Below are 14,160 nucleotides of genomic sequence, written 5' to 3'. Positions count from 1 at the left end.
TATATCTCTAGGGGTCCTAAGACCCCTAGGGACATATTTGAATGGGTATTATGGGTCAAAGGGGGTCATAAGGTGACCTATGACCCTCTTTGACCCATTAAACGACGACATATCTAGGGACATATTCGAATGGGTAATATGGGTCAAAGGCGGTCATAGGGTGACCTATGACCCTTTTTCACCCATTAAATGAAGACATATGTTCCTAGGGGTCCTAGGACCCTAGGAACATATTTGAATGGTTCATATGAGTCAAAGGGGGTCATAGGGTGACCTATGACCCCCTTTGACCCATTAAACGACGACATATGTTCCTAAGGGTCCTAGGACCCCTAGGGAGATATTTAAATCGTTCATATGAGTCAAAGGGGGTCATAAGGTGACTTATGACCCTCTTTGACCCATTAAACGACGACATATGTCTCAAGGGGTCCTAGGACCCTAGGGACATATTCGAATGGTTCATATGGGTCAAAGCGGGTCATAGGGTGACCTATGACCTAGGGACATATTTGAATCATTCATATGAGACAAAGGGGGTCATAGGGTGACCTATGACCCCCTTTGACCCATTAAATGACGACATATGTCCCTAGGGGTCGTAGGACCCTAGGGACATATTCGAATGGTTCATATGGGTCAAAGGGGGTCATAGGGTGACCTGTGACCCCCTTTGACCCATTAAATGACAACATATGTCACTAGGGGTCCTAGGACCCCTAGGGACATATTTTAATCATACATATGAGTCAAATGTGGTCATAGGTCACCTTTGACCCATTAAACGACGACATATGTCCCTAGGGGTCCTAGGACCCCTAGGGACATATTCGAATGGGTAATATGGGTCAAATGGGGTCATAGGGTAACCTATGACCCTCTTTGACCCATTAAATGATGACATATGTCTCTAGGGGTCCTAAGACCCCTAGGGATATATTCGAATCGTTCATATGCGTCAAAGTTTGTCATAGGTCACCCTATGATGGTCTTGACCCATTAAAGCATGATATATGTCTCTAGGTGTCCTCGGACCCCTAGGGACATATTTGAATGGGTAATATTAGTGAAAGGGGGTCATAGGGTGATCTATGACCCTATTTGAGCCATTAAACAACTACATATGTCCCTAAGGGTCCTAGGACCCCTAGGGACATATTCGAATGGGTAATATGGGTCAAATGGGGTCATAGGGTGACCTATGACCCCCTTTGACCCATTAAACGATGACATATGTCCCTAGGGGTCCTAGGACCCCTAGGGACATATTTGAATCGTTCATATGAGTCAAAGGGGGTCATAGGGTGACCTATGACCCCCTTTGATGCATTAAACGACGACATATGTCCCTAGGGGTCTTAGGACCCCTAGGGACATATTCGAATGGGTAATATGGGTCAAATGGGGTCATAGGGTGAACTATGACCCTCTTTGACCCATTAAATTATGACATATGTCTCTAGGGGACCTAAGACCCCTACGGACATATTCGAATAGTAGATATGGGTCAAAGGGTGTCATCGGGTGACGTATGACCCTCTTTGACCCATTAAATGATGACATATATCTCTAGGGGTCCTAGGACCCCTAGGGACATATTAGAATGGGTAATATGGGTCAAAGGGGGTCATAGGGTTACCTATGACCCTCTCTGACCCATTAAACAACGAGATATGTCGCTAGGGGTCCTAGGACTCCTAGGGACATATTCGAATGGGTAATATGGGTCAAAGGGGGTCATAGGGTGACCTATGACTCCCTTTGAGCCATTAAACGATGACATATGTCTCTAGGGGTCCTAGAACCCCTAGGGACATATTCAATTGGATATTATGGGTCAAATGGGGTCATAGGGTGACCTATGACCCTCTTTGACCCATTAAACGATGACATATGTCCCTAGTGGTCTTCGGACCCCAAAGGACATATTCGAATGGGTAATATGGGTCAAATGGGGTCATTGGGTGACCTATGACCCTCTTTGACCCATTAAACGACGACATATGTCTCTACGGGTCCTAGGACCCTAGGGACGTATTCCAATTGTTCATATGGGTCAAAGGGGGTCATAGGGTGACGTATGACCCCCTTTGACCCATTAAACGATAACATATGTCCCTAGGGTTCCTAGGACCCCTAGGGACATATTTGAATCGTTCATATGAGTCAAAGGGGGTCATAGGGTGACCTATGACCCCCTTTGATGCATTAAACGACGACATATGTTCCTAGGGGTCCTAGGACTCCTAGGGACATATTCGAATAGGTAATATGGGTCAAATGGGGTCATATGGTAACCTATGACCCTCTTTGACCCTTTAAATGACGACATATGTCTCTAGGGGTCTTAGGACCCCTAGGGACATATTCGAATCGTACATATGGGTCAAAAGGGGTCATAGGGTGACCTATGACCCTCTTGACCCATTAAACGATGATATATGTCTCTAGGGGTCGTAGGACCCCTAGGGACATATTCAAATGGGTAATATGGGTCAAAGGGGATCATAGGGTGACCTATGACCCTCTTTGACCCATTAAACGACGATATATGTCTCTAGGGGTCCTAGGACGCCTAGGGACATATTCAAATGGGTAATATGGGTCAAAGGGGGTCATAGGGTGACCTATGACCCTCTCTAACCCTTTAAACGACTAGATATGTCACTAGGGGTCCTAGGACCCCTAGGGACATATTTGAATGGGTAATATGGGTCAAAGGGGGTCATAGGGTGACCTATGACCCCCTTTGACCCATTAAACTATGACATATGTCTCTAGGGGTCCTAGGACCCCTAGGGAGATATTTGAATGGGTATACCTATGACCCTCTTTGACCCATTAAACGATGACATATGTCCCTAGGGGTCCTTGGACCCCAAGAGACTTATTCCAATCGTTCATATGAGTCAAAGGGGGTCATAGGGTGACCTAGGACCCCCTTTGATCCATTAAATGACAACGTATGTCCCTAGGGGTCCTAGGACCCCTAGGGACATAGTCGAGTCGTTCATATGGGTCAAAGGGGTCATAGGGTGACCTATGACCCCCTTTGACCCATTAAATGACGACCCTCTTTGTATTATATATTATTATATTAATATGTATAATAATATAATATATATATCTAACAACGTAATATTTTTATTAAATATAATATATATTATAAATATTATTATATTAATATATATGTTATTAATATATCTATATAATAACGTAATATTTTAGGATATACTATTTATACTATTTTAGGATTATAATTATAATATAAATAAACACTAAATATTAATATTATTATATGTATAGTAATAATAATAATACTATTATAGCTATAATAATAATATATATTAATACTATATATTGTAGCTTAATATAAATAAACACTATATATTTACACTATTATATCTATATTAATAATATTAATACTATTATAGGTATAATAATAATATTTATACTATAGGTATATTAATACTATTTTATATTAATATTATTGATATTTTATACTAATACTAATATACTATTAACTTAATTATAAATTAAAGTCGCTTGCCTCCAAATATTTTCATAATATTGATATTATTTTGGAAAAGGAGGGAAACCTTAGCAAGTTTTCCTCCCAAAAGTCCTTTTCCTATATCGGATATCCAATCCTGGATCGGATATTCGATCTATTATCAGATATCCGATTATACTGGCATCAATTTCGAATACTTGACTGTCCCTACAGACCCGACAACATTACTTTTTAACCTCTTTTTCACGGGATTTTTAAAAAGTCATGTTTTGGGGCCCAACCAATCAAAAAGAATTCGAAAATATAAGCTTAGGTGTTCAAATTTGTCATCTAAATGGGGAGCAGCAGTCGTCGAAAGAATAAACGTATAATGAAGATATCCAATGAAGACATTGTAGCATATAGGAAAAAGGACAAAATGAAACACCAAAAAAAAAGATAAGGTATGCTAAATATCAATCAAGTTGACGAGGAATTAATAGAAGGTGAAATCATAGAGTCAGATATTGAAAATGTACCTATTGAAAATGATAATGCGGAAATTGAAAATGTAGAGATTGAAAATTTTGAAGAAGAAATGCCACCAAGTCATAATCCAAATTGCATAATTGACCATGTCAAAGATGACAATGCACAGGAACTTAATGCACAAGAACCTTACATATCTCCTAATTATAATCGACATGAAGGTTCTAAAACACCAAAATGGATAATTGAAATTGATGAAACGATTATGACTAGTTTGGAAGGAAAAAAATTAGAAAGAACCATTCGGTTATGGGCTTCAAAACTATATCAGATGTTTTTCGGCAACAAGACAGTGGTAGAGCAATGTCAGCTTTTCATGCACTTATTAAAGATGCAGAAGATGAGACCTATGCTTTCCAAATTGAAAATTCGTGTCAATAAAAAGTTGGAAAGAAATGCCATTATTGTGAAGAATCTTTTCAGTGCTCTCAATAGCATTGGGAAAATTAGCAGAGAGAAGGATAATAGAGCTGCTCGAAGGGTTATTACAACCTCTTTGGTAAGTCATCATTTGAGAAAGGGTAGATATATGAGACAAACTTGTATTGATTTGAATCTAAATTGTACTACTTTGAGAAGAGCACTTAGTCGACGAGAGAAAATTGATGATCCTCTTCAAAATGAAACATGGGCATTTGGTGGGAGACTTCCACATTTTGATAAGAAGCTATCCGACGATGTGAAGGAAAAAATTATACAATTTTGGCACTCTAACTCACGAGTATCACCCAATGCTAAAGATGTCTTAAAGTTGAGAATTGGCATCAGAGACCGCACGCCACATCCTAAACACTATTTGGAGGTAAGTCAAACTATGTTGTTCAAACATTTTATAGAGAGTCATCCAAGTGTTCATATATCACAAAGGGCTTTTGAATCTTTGAAGCCATTTTATTGTGTGCCACTCAAAATTTGAAATACATGTTGTTGCAAATATCATGTTGAGTTTTCTATGCACCATGAACTATTATGTTCCATCTGTTCTACTTTGCATAGTAAAGAAATGTTGGAGGATTGTGGGGCTAGTGGGCTTCCAAAATCATCAAGAGACTTGTTAGATCAACTCTTATGTCGTAGAGTTGATGGTTGTTCCTTTTATAAAAATTCTTGCTTAAATGAGAAGTGTTCAGAATGTGGTGGCTTATCCAAGTTTGACACATGTTTCCATGAGGGGTGTGAACAAGATCTTGGAAAGACAATAGTGAAAAAAAGGGTCTATGAAATGGTGAAATACACATTGAAGAGTGGGAGTGAGAGCTCTAGATGTGAATTGGTTGGAAAAGATATCAATGTGGCTAATTTTATTTCAGATTTCAAGGCAAATTTTTTTACAAGTATGCAAGACATAGTCACAGGTTCTTTTGGTTTGTTGAGGAAGGGTCCATAGGTGATAGATCAGATTGTGCTACAGTGACAGACTCATCAAAAATGCATTCATTTTGGAGCTCTAATTCTAGTACATGGACCATTTGGACATGACAACTAGCTTATTTTTGTCGTACTTGTTTTCAATGTGATTGGGATCACTGTGAGTCAAGTGAGTGGGTGGACACATGGGCTCCACATTATCTTACTCCATTGTCTATCATATCCTCTATCAAAAATGATGACATGGAAAGTTCACTTGAGCATAATCATCTATCAGATCTACTTCAGCCAGGACATGTCTTTGCATTGGTTGCACCACAGGGGAATGATGAGAAATCCGATTATTGGTTAGCACGTTGTGTAAGAGGAAAACAAAAACTTGCACAACCGATCACAGATGATGATGGATTCACGTATCCTACTGGTTCAGTGGTTGTTGCTGGAACATGGCTGCGGACATACATGCTTAGAAGGAACGAAATTCCTGCATTCGAAGACTATCAGAAGCACAAAGTAATTCTCATATATTCGCATCTTATTATAGCAACAAATGTAAAGTTATTGAAGCATCAAGGAAGACCAAAAGTAAAAGAACTTTTTACTATTGCTAATGCTGATCATGAAGCCTTGTTGGAGACCCTAAAACAGAGAGAGGACCCTATTGGAATACTTGACTAGGTATATATACTTCTTATGTTATTTTCTTCATAATGATTTAATGAATTGATGATTATCTTGTTTAATACAATAAGTTACTAATTTTTGTATGATATTGGAATGTAGGTACATCATGAAGAGTTGGAGGGGGGTGGTATTGGGGAGAATTTCTAAAATTTATGATGTATTATGATGTAAAATGTGTAGTTTTTTGTATATGGTTTTTGTATTTTGGTAGGTTTTTTGTACGGAATTATAAGAGGAAGATATTGAACAAGTTCTTCCAAATCATATTTTCATGTGATACAAGGCTATAATGACAATTTTAAGAGCATTTATAACTATATGAAAGATAATTGCATGCGGATATCTTATTACAAATTTGGTTTTTTCCTTATTTGACATAAAGCTGACATTATGATTATTAAAACTATTTTTATCAAACTAATCAAATAAGAAAAATCCATAAAGTACGGATGAACAATTAGAATACTTGATTTCTTCCATTTTACAACCAATCATAGCATTTGAAAGCATAAAGAGTCATAATATTGTATAATGTTTTGAAAGACTTTCATATTGAAAAGTTGTATGAAGCACATTTGGGATAAGCCATAAAATCCATGAAAGAAGATAGCATGTAGGATAAGCAATTAAAGCCAATAAGCAAGATAGCACATGCATACTAACATGATATGAAGTTGGATATGAAGGCTATGAGTGGATGAGTCATTAGAGGTATCAACAATCCCATCATAAATGAGATCTTGGATTTTATGTTTCAAAACTATGGAATCTTTAGTTTTATGAAATTTTCTTCCATGGAGATTAATTTAAGAATGCCCTGTGTGTATGTAAAGGTCTTAAGGGAGATTAATTTAAGAATGCAATATTCTCCTCTAACCTTTTCTCAAGTTTAGAATTGATTTCTATCATGTGCTTAGAGAGATGAAGGTAAGAAAGATTATTTATCTCTTCTAGCTCTTTGTATTGAACATATAGAAAGAGAGATGACAAGTGAACAAATTTAAGTGTAGTCAATAGATCAAGGAAACCATTTAGTGAAAGAAATTCTTAGTATGCATATCATAGACCATGAAGTTAGAAAATACCAATAGCTCTAAGACCAAAGAGCCATTTTAAGTATGTTCAAGCACTAGAGACATAGAAAATCAAAGTCAATTTATGAAACTCCCCTTAGCAAAAAATGCAAACAAATATTTGCATTTGACATTTTGACTTGGTTGAAAAAGTTTGACAATAATTGATAATATTGCAAGCTTGATGTTCAAAAGCAATTTTTTTTCCAAGAAAGATAGTGACACATGGAGTAGTCTTCAAACAATCATCCATCATTTGTGGCCACCCCGTACCGAGGAGTCTCCAAGGTGCTCTAAGTGCATTTGGAGGTCGATCTTTCGAGGGTCATAACTCAGAGCTCGTGAGGGCTATTGATGATCTGTCAAATGCTACAGGATGATGATCCTGAGGCCTAAAATAACCTATAACATTTTTGAGATATCACATTCCATTTGGATTCAACACAGCGTTCTCGCTCAATGCCAAAACTCGCAGTGTGCCTCAGTTCATAGGTGCACCACAGCGTAACTTTGAAACCGTTGATCTTGGCATCGAATCGTCAATGCCATTAGCTTCGGATGGGCGGGTGAACCCTAGTCACACCCTTGTTCTAGCCATGAAGACCATCCATCATTTGCGGCCACCCCGTACCGAGGAGTCTCCAAGGTGCTCTAAGTGCATTTTGAGGCCGATCTTTCGAGGGTCATAACTCAGAGCTCGTGAGGTCTATCAATTAACTGTCAAATGCTACAAGACGATGATCCTGAGGCCTAAAATAACCTATCTCATTTTTGAGAGATCACATTCCATTTGGATTCAGCACAGCGATCTCGCTCGATGCCAAAACTCGCAGTGTGCCTCAGTTAATAGGTGCACCACAGCGTAACTTTGAAACCGCTGATCTGTGCATCAAATCCTCAGTGCCATTAGCTTCGGATGGGTGGTTGAACCCTAGTTACACCCTTGTTCTGGCCATGAAGACCATCCATCATTTGCGGCCACCCCGTACCGAGGAGTCTTCAAGGTGCTCTAAGTGCATTTTGAGGTCGATCCTTCGAGGGTCATAACTCAGAGCTCATGAGGGCTATCAACGAACTGTCAAATGCTATAGGACGATGATCCTAAGGCCTAAAATAAAATATCTCATTTTTGAGAGATCACATTCCGTTTGGATTCAGCACAACGATCTCGCTCGATGCCAAAACTCGCAGTGTGCCTCAGTTCATAGGTGCACCACAGCGTAACTTTGAAACCGCTGATCTTGGCATCGAATTGTCAGTCCCATTAGCTCCAGATGAGCGGGTGAACCCTAGTCACACCTTTTTTCTGGCCACGAAGACCATCCATCATTTGTGGCCACCCCGTACCGAGGAGTCTTCAAGGTGCTCTAAGTGCATTTTGAGGTCGATCCTTCGACGGTCATAACTCAGAGCTCGTGAGGGCTATCGATGAACCGTTAGAGGAGACAAGTTCATAAGGATGGAGTGCCTTAGTGTTTTTGCTAAAATAAGTTAGTGGGAAGGCTTTATTAGAGGGTCTTGGCCAAACTAGTGGGGTGTTTGCCAAAATTTCTTGTTTTATTTCTACTTGGTTTTGTTTTCTTGTTTTGTGCTTGAGTATTGTAATGGGATTGGGACTTACACTCACCCTTGTGGGAAGGGAAGAGAAGTCCAGGGTGAAGGGCTTAAGTTGGGTTCAAAAAATGTATTGAGAACCTTGGAGTATGGGCTCCATTGTATGCCATAACATTTCATATCTTGCTGGGGGTGATAAGGAAAGTATGGTGTAGAAAGGAAGTTTGAGGAGTTACAGCTAATGGTAGTGGGTTTGGAGGAGGAAATGTGGAGGCCCCGAGAGGGCATTAAATGGTTCATTTATGATAGCCCCGAGAGGGCATGAAATTTGGTGAATTATGATAGCCCCGAGAGGGCATGAAAATTTTTTATTGCAAATATGGTTTGGTATGGCAAGTCTCCATTTTAGAACACACCTTCACCCTATGTTTATGGTTCCATCTGTGAAGCCATTGTGAAATCGTCTTGGGGGGGAATTTTTCAAGTTTGAAATGTAATGTTTATGCATTGAAAGATTGTATGTGTATCCCAGTTTGAGCCTTGTTCCCTAGCGTGGGGGTGGTCTCTTTGAGGCCTATGGTTGGGTGGAAAGCACCCATGGTCCTTGTTATTTTGTTGTGTTGCATATGCAAATTTGTGTCCAAGGGAGAAATGGAAATGGCTTGGAATGATCATCTTGCAGATTGATGTTGGATGAGAAAACTTGACATTGTGCCCTCATTTGTGAAGGAGGATTCACCAGCTTGTTCATGTTCTCAACGATCATGTTGGACAATGTTTATGTTACTCATTGTCCATATCTTTCAATGTCCATGTTCCTTATGATTTTGAAAAGTCCCTTAAGTTGCCCCATTGTGATGGAAGGAGATTGTATCATTGTTACCTAATGTACGTGTAGAAGAAAATATTGATAAGGTTGTATATGCATGTTTCATTTGGAGTTTATATTGTTATGAAAGCATTGGTATGAGTCACAGATTTGCTTTGACATCATTGTTATCATTTGAAAATGTGAAAGAAAGTTTTCTCCTTGTGGTATTGTAAATGACTAGTTGATAATAACAATCCATAGATGTTATGTGATACCATTGATTGTATAAATTTAAAACTTAGTAGATTGCTTACAATCTTGTTGTGCACTCAATAATTTGGTGAGGAAGCAATGTTGATAGATAATGAGGATATAGTAATATACTAATTGTCACATTAATATATATTTTAATGATTAATGAATGTGTGTACATTGGTAATGAGGATAATAAGTAATTCTGATCCCCTTCCCTTACATGCTAGAGTCACGACCTAGTCCATATGATACAACTGACAGACCCTAATAGAATATTAGTATCAGAGGCTTGTTAGGATATGAATTACCTCACTAATTTATGAGTGTTGTATCTTGAACTTACTCGTTTGACTCGTGACGCTAACTTGAACTAGACTGTCATCCAATCTATTTGAAAACCACCTGTGACTAAAATGTTAACACCTTCACACTATTCACATGAGTCTTGAACTCCTATTCAATGATAACCTTGTTTTACAATATGTAATTTCTTATGCGACTTCATAAGCTACAAAAAAAAAAATTGTTGTGTTTTTACTAGTAAAATTTAGGGCATGACACATGATCCACAATAAATTGAACAATACTAGATACTAAATTAATATGTATATCATTGTGCACGTAAATGATAAAAATATATATCAAAATACATGTATCCATAGACAAAATTTTACACAAATATATATCAAAGATCATGTATCCATAGACAAAGTACTCAAATATATATATATATATATATATATATATATATATATATATATATATATATATATATATATATATATCAAAATACATAGATCCATATACAAAATGTGGCTGATCCTGCCATCAGAATGTGTATAATATCAATGTTTCTATATACAATGTGGCATATGCCATCTCAAAATGTCTCATGATGCATCCTACGAAAACTATACTATCCTAGGGTGCTGTTGGATGATCAAAATGTAGCCTCTTCGCTGCACTAGGTGGATCGGATGCCTCCTACATAAACAAAAAAGGAAAACCCAAAGTTAGACTACTAAATTTATATGATTCTGCGTATCTAACATTGAATTACGCAAATGCATAATGATCTTTTCCATATTTGAGATTAATACTATCAAAATTTCATAATAAATACCTCTCTCGTCGACCTCCTGCACCGGTCAGGAGTCCTCTCGTATGCCCTCGGCAATGCTGGTACCTCTGTGATTGTGGGTTGTATATGTTCAAATACCTTTGTCAGATGAATCTACAATTTAAACTATAACATTATAATTCATAGCATGCTAAATTTATAACATATTTAATCATGAATTCAAACTACAACTTACTATTGTAGGCTCCTCCTCAGGAGTGAGTGGTCGCGTCATCAAATCTACATAATTGTCCCGTCGAACCTCATGTGCACTAGGAGTCTCCTATGAGATAAAAAATAGTAGTTGTTAATATCATGGAAATTAGTTTTGAATTTATTTATGAAGATAAGTGATGCAAGAGCATCCCATGCTCATCAGGGGAACATTGAAGATCCAAGGCATTACAGAGGTCATGGAACATCTCTTGAAGTCAATTGGGCAATCCTTGCACCAATTATGGCTCATGGAAGCATACAAAGTTATAATGTTGGACTCATATGTCGAAGAAAGTTGTAATTGGGCATGAGATAGGATTTTAGGATTTCATATGGTAGATGTGTCATTTGATAGGTTCATGTAGGTTCTCATGATCATATCTTGTCATTAGACAAGTCAAAACGTTCTAGAATTGAGTTTTGGGGTTTGAACAAGCAGGCCCTAGTTTTTAACCCATTTTAAGGAGGGTTTTGAAGTTTGGGTGTTTAGGAGTGTGACCAAGACCTATAATCTTGAAAATCCTTAGTGTGTTGGTCCCTTTGTTGAAGCCTTGATGTGTCCCAGAGTTGAAAGGTACATAAGTGGTGTCCAGAGATTTCTTGGTGAGGAAAGAAAGAGAATCAGTGAGTTGGCCCTTGGGAAGGAAGAAAACTTGTTGTGAAAATGCCTCCTAAAAATTAAATGGCTAGAGAATTTAAAGAATTGAGAGAAGAGTTGGAAAAAGAGAAAAAAGAGAGGAGAGAACTTGAAGCATCTAGAGTGAGGGAAGAAAGATAGATGAGAAGAGAGAGGCTGAAGCTTATTGCAAGGATAGAATCCTTAGAAAAGGAAAGGCAAGAACCTACAGGAGAAGAGGTTAGAGGAAGAAATCATGGAGAGACCCATGAAGAAGAAGAGGTTGGTAATGCAAGGCAAGAGCATGAGACAACAGATGATCCTGAAGAAAGGAGATTTATGAGAATCATTAAGGCAGTACAAGGTAATGGTGGGAAGAACCATATTGATTTTCCAATATACCAGGGTAAAATGGATAGTGAAGAAGTGCTAGGGTGGATAGAGGCCCTTGAGAACTACTTTGATCTTGAAGACATAGAGGTAGATAAGAAGGTAAAAGTAGCAACAACAAGACTGAGAGGAACATCATTCACTTGGTGGACTAGTGTTTAGAATGAGAGAGAGGAAAGGTGGTGCAGGGCACCTAACCTATGTGGCAGGGGGGAACAAGTATCTCTGTTGCCAGACACCTTGCCACTCCATGAAAGTGAGGATTCAAGTAGATTAGGAAGTTGGAATAAAGGTTCGGTCCATATTTTACAAGTTGGTCTATGTTTTGTAATAAAGGCACATGTAAGGCCCACAAGCATTTTGGTGTGGTTATAAACCAAGTGACTCCATGGGACCAAAAGGCCTTAGAATAGGGTATTTAGAGTCTAAATAGTATTAGCAAAAAGTGGTTGTTTGTTTGTTTTATGGTTGGGAACGCCTATATGGTTGTTCCAATGGTCATGTAGACCTTTATATATGTCATATGTGATCTCAGTTGAAAGGGGGAGATCAGAGTGTATGGTGGTTTGGAGAAAAAATAATAAAAACTTCAATTTTTTGGAAATTTACTTAGTTGCATTTAATAAATCCATATGACCAATTTTGAGTCAATGGAATAGTTTAGAAAGTTAGGGAATGCATAAAAACTATAGTTTGAAATTTGAATTTCAAATTCAAATGGTCATATTAGTTTTGGAGGGAAAGTAGTAATTTGGTATTTGTTTGATTAAATAAACCTTTGTAACCAACTTGGTCGGTTGGACAGGTGCATATAAGCCTATTTAAGTTGTAATGAACATATGCAAGACATGAATCATTATTGGTATAGAAAAAATCATAGAAATTGTATAGAACAACAATCATACTTTCCTCTGCATCAATAAAAAAAAATTAAAAAAATGATACTTATACATACAATGGGGCTCTTTGTGCGAATGAAAATCCCTGATGATCTAGGACACCGAATCTGTATAGGCTCATCATCAGTAGCCACACCCTATATACAATAAATAATGTAATTAAATGAGATTACCACAAACATTTTATAAGAATGCATCAATATTTAATCAATTAGAAAACATCTAATTAACTTTCCTTTGTCAATGCATGCTGGCTCACCCCCCGCACTTTGTCCCCCCGGGGCAGGTGGTATCTACAAGATAAAAGAAAGATTAGCAACCATATATGCTACAATATCAAATAGAAAAAAAAAATGTGAACACAAAATAATGTACCGTAGATGTCTCAAGGCCAAATGAAATGGCCGAGAGTGTAGCATCATCTATCTGTCTGAGCTCCTCCTCGATCATCAACTAAACATGAATGAAGATCACATATATGTAAAAGTCAGTATGGCTTAAAAATTAAAATTACTCTATTATAAAAATTAACTTTAAATCAAATATTTCATAACAAAAAAATGTATACATGTACCGACACCGAAGGAGTCCATGCCTCTACATTCCCCTCCTCTCTCGCATCAGGGTTTGTAGCCTCTGCATGTGCGTCTGGTGTATCCTCGTCTAATACAAAATGATACTCAGGAAGATCACCTATGGGACCCAGGAAAATATTCTTGCATGTAATGCAAGTGTGAGGCACACAAACGTGTGATGAGCTAGCTGATGATGAATTGGCACCAACATCATCAACACGAGGAGGCAAGACTGACCTAGCCTGAGATATCATTAGGCTACTCAGCCTATGAATGGCTCTGATGGTCTGAGAGCTAGCCTCTGTCATAATATCTGGATGCTGCACTCGAGGAGGGGGGGAGATATTAGGCGGGGGGACAAAAGTGCCAAGTTTCTTCCACTGGGAAGAGGGTCTATCCTGAGGAGCTCCTAGTCCTAAGCCCATGTTGGGCTTCATGTTCCAATAGTTCACTTTAAGTTTCAACACAAATTTTCCATATAATTTTTTAAGGAAATAAAATGGTATGTCTAAATTTCCATGTGGAGGGATATCAAAGACCATCCACCAACGGTCCAA

Source organism: Cupressus sempervirens, chromosome 5 (genome assembly GCF_028749045.1).
Source record: "Cupressus sempervirens isolate cs-2001-9-10 chromosome 5, ASM2874904v1, whole genome shotgun sequence".
In the NCBI taxonomy this organism is placed as follows: domain Eukaryota; kingdom Viridiplantae; phylum Streptophyta; class Pinopsida; order Cupressales; family Cupressaceae; genus Cupressus; species Cupressus sempervirens.
Note: the sequence above shows the minus strand (reverse complement) of the source record.